Consider the following 8,436-nt stretch of genomic DNA (forward strand, 5'->3'; position numbering starts at 1 on the left):
GCAGTGGGGAGGGCCTTATAGGGATAACTAGTCAAATCCCTGCTCAATACAGGAAATCTAAAAGGTAGAACATCCAACAGATGGTTGTCTAGAGTCTGCTTGGACCCCCAGTGAGTGCCCCTCTCCCTGCGGTTTAATTGATTAAATTGTTAAACCATTCTCACCCTTATGAAACTTTCCTGAAATCTTACTGTCTTTAGAACCAGTCTTGCTTTCTGGAGCCACAGGGTGCCCACTGCCAAGTGACAGCCCTTCAGAAATCCAAAGAGTACAGTCATGTTTCTCTTTCCCTTTTTCTAGGCAAAATACATGCAGTTCTTTCAGACTTTCCTCACAGGACCTGTTTTCCATTCCTTTGATGGTCTTTGACTTTATTCCAATTTGTCTTCAGTTTTCTTGAAATCTGGTGCTTAAAACCAGACACAATACTCCAGACTGAAGTACAGTTACATTGGTGTGATACAATATTTTTTAAAGATTTCTTTAAAAAAAATTTTTTTACGCACACTTAAGAGGAATAAACATTTTGAAAGCTTTGAAATCAGAGTCCAGTAGCACCTTTAAGACCAACAAAGATTTATTCAATGCCTTGAATAAATCTTTGTTGGTCTTAAAGGTGCTACTGGATTCTGATTTTATTGTGCTACTTCAGACCAACATGGCTACTCATTTGAATCTATCTTTGAGCTTTGATACTGCTAGAACAGGTTTCCATTTTGGAGAGAACAATGAAACAGCCCACATTTGGAAAACTTAAGGCCCTTTGATTAAGCTATAGAATAAAATGTAATGTAGATGGGGAAGAAATGGAGGTTGTGACAGATTTTATTTTCCTGGGCTCCAAAATCACTGCAGATGGGGATTGCAGCAAAGAAATGAAAAGATGCTTGCTCCTGGGGGGGAAAGCTATGGCAAATTTAGACAGCATCCTAGAAAGCAGAGACATCACCCTGCCAACAAAAGTGTGTCTAGTCAAGGCTATGGTCTTCCCAGTTGCAATGTATGGCTGTGAAAGTTGGACCATAAGGAAGACCGAGCGTCAAAGAACTGAGGCTTTTGAACTCTGGTGCTGGAGAAGACTCTTGCGAGTCCCTTGGACTGCAAGGCGAACAAACCAGTCAGTCCTAGAGGAGATCAGCCCTGACTGCTCTTTAGAAGGCCAGATCCTGAAGATGAAACTCAAATATTTCGGCCACCTCATGAGAAGGAAGGACTCCCTGGAGAAGAGCCTAATGCTGGGAGCGATTTGAGGGCAAAAGAAGAAGGGGACGACAGAGAATGAGGTGGCTGGATGGAGTCACTGAAGCAGCAGCAGGAGCACTGAAGCAGTGAACTTAAATGGACTCTGGGGAATGGTAGGGGACAGGAAAGCCTGGAGGATCATTATCCATGGGGTTGCGATGGGTCGGACACGACTTCACACCTAAGAACAAATAAAATGTAAAAGACAAGAGAATGTAGGAAAAGCCTAACTGGACCATCCTTGAATCCATCAAGACTAAAATCCTGTTTCCCGCAAAGGCCAATCTAGTGCCTTCAGGAAGCTCATTAATAGGACATGAGGCCTTCACTGCTGCCAGCTCCCATGCAGCTCATAGTGCCTCTGGGGAGTTCAGTCTCCCTTTAGAGCAGCCTTTATCAACTTTTTTACAATTGAGAAACCCCTGACACATTTCAACATTCTTAAAAAATTAATTAACTCCCACCCATTCAAGAAATCCTTCCAGGGCCATCAGGAAAACCCAGAGTGTCATGAAACCCTGGGTGAGAAAGCCTGCTTTAGAGCCATCTAGGCCACTGATCCATCACTACAACTGTTAGTAGTGAACTGCATATTGCATTGTTCAAGGAGATTTCTCTCTGGAATGTCCTGAACCATCAGTTTAATAGGATACGCCCAAACCATAGTATAGAATGCACAACTGCACAATGCTTCTTAAATCCAGAACAGCATCATCATCATCATGTATATAATAATATGTGATGTGATGGGAACTTCTGACAATGTGGAGGGCCCCTGATTGACCCTGGGGGGGCCTTCCCTGAAGGGCCACTCAGAAGAGCTGGCATGCTGTCGGAGAGTGCCGGAGAGACTCCCTCACTGCGAGCCAAGCATAAGCTCTTCCCTGCCCCCCCTCTACCACAATCCATGTGCTGCCTTACCACCACCATGGGGGCCCACCATTTTCACCGCTTGCCTACCTCCACTCAGGGCAGGGAGTGCCAGTAGCTTCTAATGCTGCTGCCCACATTTCTTGCTGGCCTCTCTGCCTCTGTGCAGGACAGGGAGTGCTGGCAGCCTCCCAAGATGCTGTCCAACTTTCTCACCAGCAGGGTCCACCATGAAAGCCTGTCTCTGGATCTGCTGGCAGGGGGGGAGGGGGCATGGTCTGCTGCCACCTACCTGCTCTGCGTGGCGAGAGTTTGTGGAATCAGGAGGGGGCTGGCCACCCGCTCCCAATCTCCCACAGCAAGTGGGGGGGGGGCTGCCGCCAACATAAAAACCTGACAAAATTTAGAAGCTCACATCAGCAAAATGCTTTGGAAAGTAAGCAGGTCTTGCCAGGGCACCAAAACCGAAAGATCTACGTATTAAAAGTCTGAAGTAATAATACATAATGTACAAATTGGGGAAGATAGCTGTCTTGTTACATTCATTACCTACTTTTAAACTTTCAACTACTTAGGGTGTATTCAGCCTTCATTAATCTTAAGAATACTCAGAACTGCCCCATTGTGAATTTTGTCCTCCTTTCTTTTGGGACCATGGATTCTCCCTCCTGACAGGTGTTATTAACACAGCAAAAATAGAAGTATTATATTCTTATTGATTACCACTGCTGTGAATGGTTGTTGCACTTCCTTTTATACATATTCGCTTTGCATACAAAGGTCAGAGTGCCTCTCTTTTTGGCCCTATTGCTTGAACTGTTTTTTCTTTATACCCACTGAGGTGATAGAGTAGGGCCCAGTCCAAATTAACTTATCACAATAAAACAGTTATCAAGACGCTGTAATGTTCCATCAATCAAAATACTACATATTTTAGGGCTTCTATGTTTAATTACATTTACATCTCCCTGTATCCCATGGTCTCAGTGCAGTTCACAGTATTCTTTCAAATAAATCTTGGTCACAACCTAAATAATTAGCTTTATGGATATATTTGGGATATACTTGGAGGGGAATTTTGCAGCCTGCTCCCTTAAGAACATGTCCAAGTTTAATGAAGCTCTCTTCCAAGTAAGTATATAAAGACTTAATATTCAATTATTCATTATCATCTTAACATGGACAGCCAAATTTAAAAGGTCAGCAACTCTAACTACCTTGTCTTGTTCTAATTAGTTCATCTTGCACAGAAGCTTCTGTGCTGCTCCTGGGAGACTCTTACCCAGATCTTTGTTATCAGAAGGAATCGATTCCTTATTGTAGAGAGATCCAGCTGCCTTGCAAAATACCACTTTATCCTGTTTTGTTTCAGCCACAGTGGAGGAATTAAGATATTAGCTAGCATTATCAGTGCTCCCACAAGCTTCTAGAGACTCAGAAAATACAGCAGTCCATTATAACCAGCATTCATAATCCGACCAAACACTACACGGCCGATTCTCTTCGGTCATAAATTTCACATTGCTTACATTTTTAGAGATCAGTGATTCTTAGCGTTTAATTCACTACTGTCGCACATCATCACCGAATGCCCCCCTCCATATCAATTTATTTAATTGAATATTTATATGCCACCCTATGGTGCTTTGTGATGTAAATATTGAGTGTACATTTTACTCCTATGCTTTAATGATAAGTTTTAAAAATATGTTGCTGTGATCTAAAATTCATGGGGATCCCCCAGAATTACACCTCATTGCCGGGCTACAAAGTTCATTTCCCCTTAGAGATCACAGAATCTGTAAACCGCCCGTGGCGCCGCGGGCGCCACGGACTAAATAAAGCAGTAAGGGGTCCTGGGGCGGGATGAGTCCGGGATGAGGAAGGGTCCAGATTGGACCCTTCCTCATGACAGACAATCGGAGGGACCAATCGGCAGGCGCGAAGCGCCTGCCGATTGGTCCCTCCGATTCCCAGCCCCAGGAACTGCGAGCCGCGCGCAGCGCGGCTCGCAGTTGCTCCCGGCCTGACGCGGCGAGAGGCGCGAAGCGCCTCTTGCCGCGTCAGGCCACCGCCTGATGGAGCCCCCGGCGGCCTGACGCGGCGAGAGGCGCGAAGCGCCTCTTGCCGCGTCAGGCCGCCGCCTGAGGGAGCCCCCGGCAGTCGCGCGGAGCGCGGCTGCCGGGGGCTCCCTGTCCGGCGGCCTGACGCGGCGAGAGGCGCGAAGCGCCTCCCGCCGCGTCAGGCCGCCGCCTGGGGGAACCCACCGATGCCTTGAAGAAAAAAAAAGACCCGCCGCTCGGGCCGCGGCCTGGGGGAATCCCGGACTCAAAGAAAAAAAAAACAGCGAGAACCGCCGCTCGGCCCGCCGCAGGGGGACTCCCAGACTCAAAAAAAAAAAAAAACGGGGAGAGAACCGCCGCTCGGCCCGCCGCAGTGGGACTCCCGGACTCCAAAAAAAAAAAAATTAAAAGGGACGCGCCGCTCCGACCGCCGCCTGGGGGACTCCCAGACTCAAAAAAAAACACCCGGGGAGAGAACCGCCGCTCGGCCCGCCGCAGTGGGACTCCCGGACTCCAAAAAAAAAAATTAAAAGGGACGCGCCGCTCCGACCGCCGCCTGGGGGACTCCCAGACTCAAAAAAAAAAAAAACCGGGGAGAGAACCGCCGCTCGGCCCGCCGCAGGGGGACTCCCGGACACCAAAAAAAAACAAAAACAGAGACGCGCCGCTCCGACCGCCGCCTGGGGGAACTCCCGGACTCAAAGAAAAAAAAAACAGCGAGAACCGCCGCTCGGCCCGCCGCAGGGGGACTCCCAGACTCAAAAAAAAAAAAAAAAACGGGGAGAGAACCGCCGCGAACAAGACACCCTGCCCGCCGCAAAGGAGCCTCCGGAGCCGCACGCCGCGAAAGAGCTGCCCGCCGAAGGACCCGCCCGCCGCGAACAACACGCCCAAGGAGCTGCCCGCCGTCGCTACAGCCCTCTCAAAGGTAAGCCATCCCCGCCTTTCCCACCCCCACCCCGCCCGTCCCTTTCCCCGGCCGAAACACACTCGCTCCGCCCGTCCTTACCTTCCTCCTGCCCCTCCAACGCCCTTTTCTGCCTTGCCGATAGCGCTGTGGCTAGGCCGCGCGTCCTTCACGGCCGCCGCCACAGCACTAGACTGAACCAGGCATGCGCGGACTCCGGCGCATGCCTGGTTCCCTTCCCCAACGCAGCCCTGCCCCACCCCTCTAACACGCACGCGCGCCATCCCGCTACTGCGCCGCCCTCCCCGTCGCCTCGCTGCCCACCACCCCTCAGCCTCGCTACTGCCTCCCCCAGGCCCGCCATGGACACCGGACCACACCCGACGCCGAGACTTGCCCGCCTGCAATCGCGACTTGCCCGCCTGCCGCGCCGGCCTCAGCACCCAGGGTCCCTGCAAGGTCAGTCGCTGCCGCCTTTCGCCTACCCTTCCTTACCAGGCCCGCCCAGACCACTCCCGCCAGGGTGCCTCTCATTGATCGGGATGGGTGGCTTCCTGTGCCCGCCTGTCTCCCTTGCCCATACTCCCCTTTCAAAGCCCATTTTTACAAATGGGCTTTTTTTACTAGTCATAGAATAATCCAGTTTGAAGGGATCTCCTGGGTCATCTAGTCCAACCACCTGCACTATGCAGGACACTCACAATGCTTTGACACTGCCAGGCCCTTCAACACTGCTGGCAGGTGATGAGCAGGAGCATTCCAGGAATGGGGAGGAGTGCCACAACATGCTGACCTCACCCAGAAGCAACACTGGTGATGTGGGGGGGGGGGGCTTTTGAACACAACTCTATTATAGAGTTTGCTGCATTTCCCCACAACAATCCTCACAATGTTCTTCCAGTTTCAGGGGAGTTTGGGAGGGGTGAGGTACATCTGGAAAGCAGTGGACTCCTACCTGGATCAGTAGACCTGGCAACCTTATCTCCTCTGGAGACAATGAATGCTTTGGAGGATGGACTCTATGGCATTGTACCCCACTGAGGTCGCTGTCCTCCTCCGGCTCCTGGATCCGGCAACCCTACTCCCATCCCTAGGTGGCAACTTGGGAAATTAAGTATCCTGGAAGTTATTGATCTAAGTGGCGAGTGAGAAAATTGTGTGGCTAGGTCTATGTTTATTTTAAAGGATCTTCTTTTACCTCAGAGCGACCCCGGCACACTCTGTCATCCTACCATAGACAACTAAGCCATCCTGTTCTTCAGGCCCAACTAAGGTGACAGCCTTTGTTGGCAGTGAAAAAAAGGCAAGGAGGCAGCATAGCACACTTTTCTTTCTTACGCTTAAGGAGGATGTGAACATTTGTTTTTTGACTTATTGCAAGGATAAAATCCTACTCAAAGCTTCTTGGAGGAACAATAATACATAAATGCAGCAAATGAATGAGTTTACTCCTAATCATGGGGCAGGCTGAAAAAGTAAGGAAATAGCATATATTCATCAATATGAATAGTTAGCAGCTGTCTGATAGATGTGGAAAACTGGTCTGCATCTATAGGTGAAAAGAATAAGCTTGGTGTAGTGGTTAAGAGCGGCAGGCTGTAATCTGAAAAGACAGGTATGACTCCCCAGTCTTCCACATGCAGCCAGTTGGGTGGCCTTGGGCCAGTCACAGCTTTCTCAGCCTCACCTAGCTTACCAGTGTCTATTGTAAGAAGATGAAGGGGAGGCAATTGTAAGCTGCTTTGAGAATCCTTCAGGTACTGAAAAGTAGGAAATAACAGCAAACTCCTCCTCCTTCTAGGTAAGAACAGGGCTTTTTATTTAGGTAAAACAGATTAAGTTTCAAGAACTCCAGCATAAAAGATTTGTGGATCACAGTCTTCTAATTTTGTTCCCAGTGGTAAGGGGCTATAACCTATAAGGCAGGTCATGCAATTTTAAATTAGAACTGATGTGAGAGGTGTGTGGTTTTGGCAAACATTTATTTTCAAAAAAAAGAAACTGGGCAGGCAACTACCAACACTTCCTGCACTGAAAACACATTAACCGGTACATGAGTTTTGAAAGATTTCTAGAACAGATAAGCACTGCCTCTGTCTCCTGGTTTTTAAAGAGCAGGCTTCCAGATATCACAAGAGACAAAATGCTACAAGTTCAACTGGGTAGCCATGTTGGTCTGAAGCAAGCAAATGTAGTATCCTGTGGCATCTTTTAAGACCAACACATTTTTAATTCAAGGTATGAGCTTTCGTGTGCACACACCCTTCCTCAAATGAGAAAGCGTGCATGTTCACAAAAGCTCATACCTTGAATTAAAAAATTGCTGGTCTTCAAAGTGCCACTGGACTCTTAATTTACAATGCTACAAAGACAGATGGGAAGGAATGCAGCATTTAAGATACAGCCGGGTTGGAAAGCTGAAAAGCATAAAGACAGCTATGGGCAAAATATAATCAAATATGAAATAAGAATTGAGGTCTACCGGGAGACCAAACTTTTAAAGAAGCCATGGAGAAACAGGTGCTAAGGGGCTGCAGGGTCTGGGTTAAGCTAAAAGGAAGACGAAGAAGAGCCGTTTCCTTGCTTAAACAAAAGACAAGCGCACATTCCGGTCACCCTGCGGCAGCACAGCAGGGGAGAGGATTCCTGCACTCCACAAACAAACGCTCAACAAGTTTGCTCTTCCCCAAGACACTACACAGGTAACCACAGAGAGCTGCATTAAAGGGCCTCTTCCAAAGCGCGGCCGAACAGCACCCACCTCTCTTCCTTCCTCTCCTCCCGTCAGCTTCTGCCCGCGTTCCTTCTATTCCCAGAGCAGCAGCAGCCGCCGCCGCCGGTCTCCCTCGAAGGCACTTCTGGGGCCACTTTCCGCCCGTCCTGAACTCCCTTTGTGTGCCCCAGCCAAGACCCGCCGCGTGCCCGCACGGCCCGCTCCAGCGGCGCCCACTCCTGCCCCGACGAGCGCCGTGCTAGCCAAGCAATCCAATTCGCCGGCCGCCCCGGGCCCCCTCCAGGAGCAGACGAGTCCCCCCAGCCCCGCCGGGACTGCACCACCAGGGGCGAGTGGAGCTCGTGGCGCGCCTCTCCCTCCCCGCCTCCTTCCAAGGCCGCCTCCATCCGCTGCTGGCATCCTCTGCTGGTTTGGAGGAGTCAGCGGGATCGCAGCCAGGTGCCTGCAGGGCTGGGAAAGCCAAACAACACGCAAACGCCGCCGCCTCAGAAGCAGCACCACTGCCCTCTGGCCTCGAGCACTGGCATCCCTACACAGACGGAAAGCAAGGACCGCAGGGACTCCACAACACTGCAGCTCAATACAGCTCGTTTCATCTAATAACATTGAAGGGCTTAAGG

General features: G+C 50.0%; 1 protein-coding gene across 3 annotated transcripts in view; it reads right to left on the bottom strand.

Annotated features, from left to right (window-relative positions):
• Nucleotides 1–8,143, bottom strand: part of NINL (ninein like) — a 50,517-nt gene extending 42,374 nt beyond the window's left edge. For 2 of the 3 annotated variants that reach the window (XR_013230563.1, XM_077335369.1), the window contains exon 1: nucleotides 7,844–8,143. The gene's annotated coding sequence lies outside the window, so the exon portion shown is untranslated. The remainder of the gene's footprint in view (nucleotides 1–7,843) is intronic. The other variant, XM_077335358.1, reaches the window with a different exon arrangement.
• Nucleotides 8,144–8,436: the final 293 nt, after the last annotated feature.

The sequence above is a fragment of the Paroedura picta genome, chromosome 1, assembly GCF_049243985.1.
Source record: "Paroedura picta isolate Pp20150507F chromosome 1, Ppicta_v3.0, whole genome shotgun sequence".
Lineage (NCBI taxonomy): Eukaryota > Metazoa > Chordata > Lepidosauria > Squamata > Gekkonidae > Paroedura > Paroedura picta.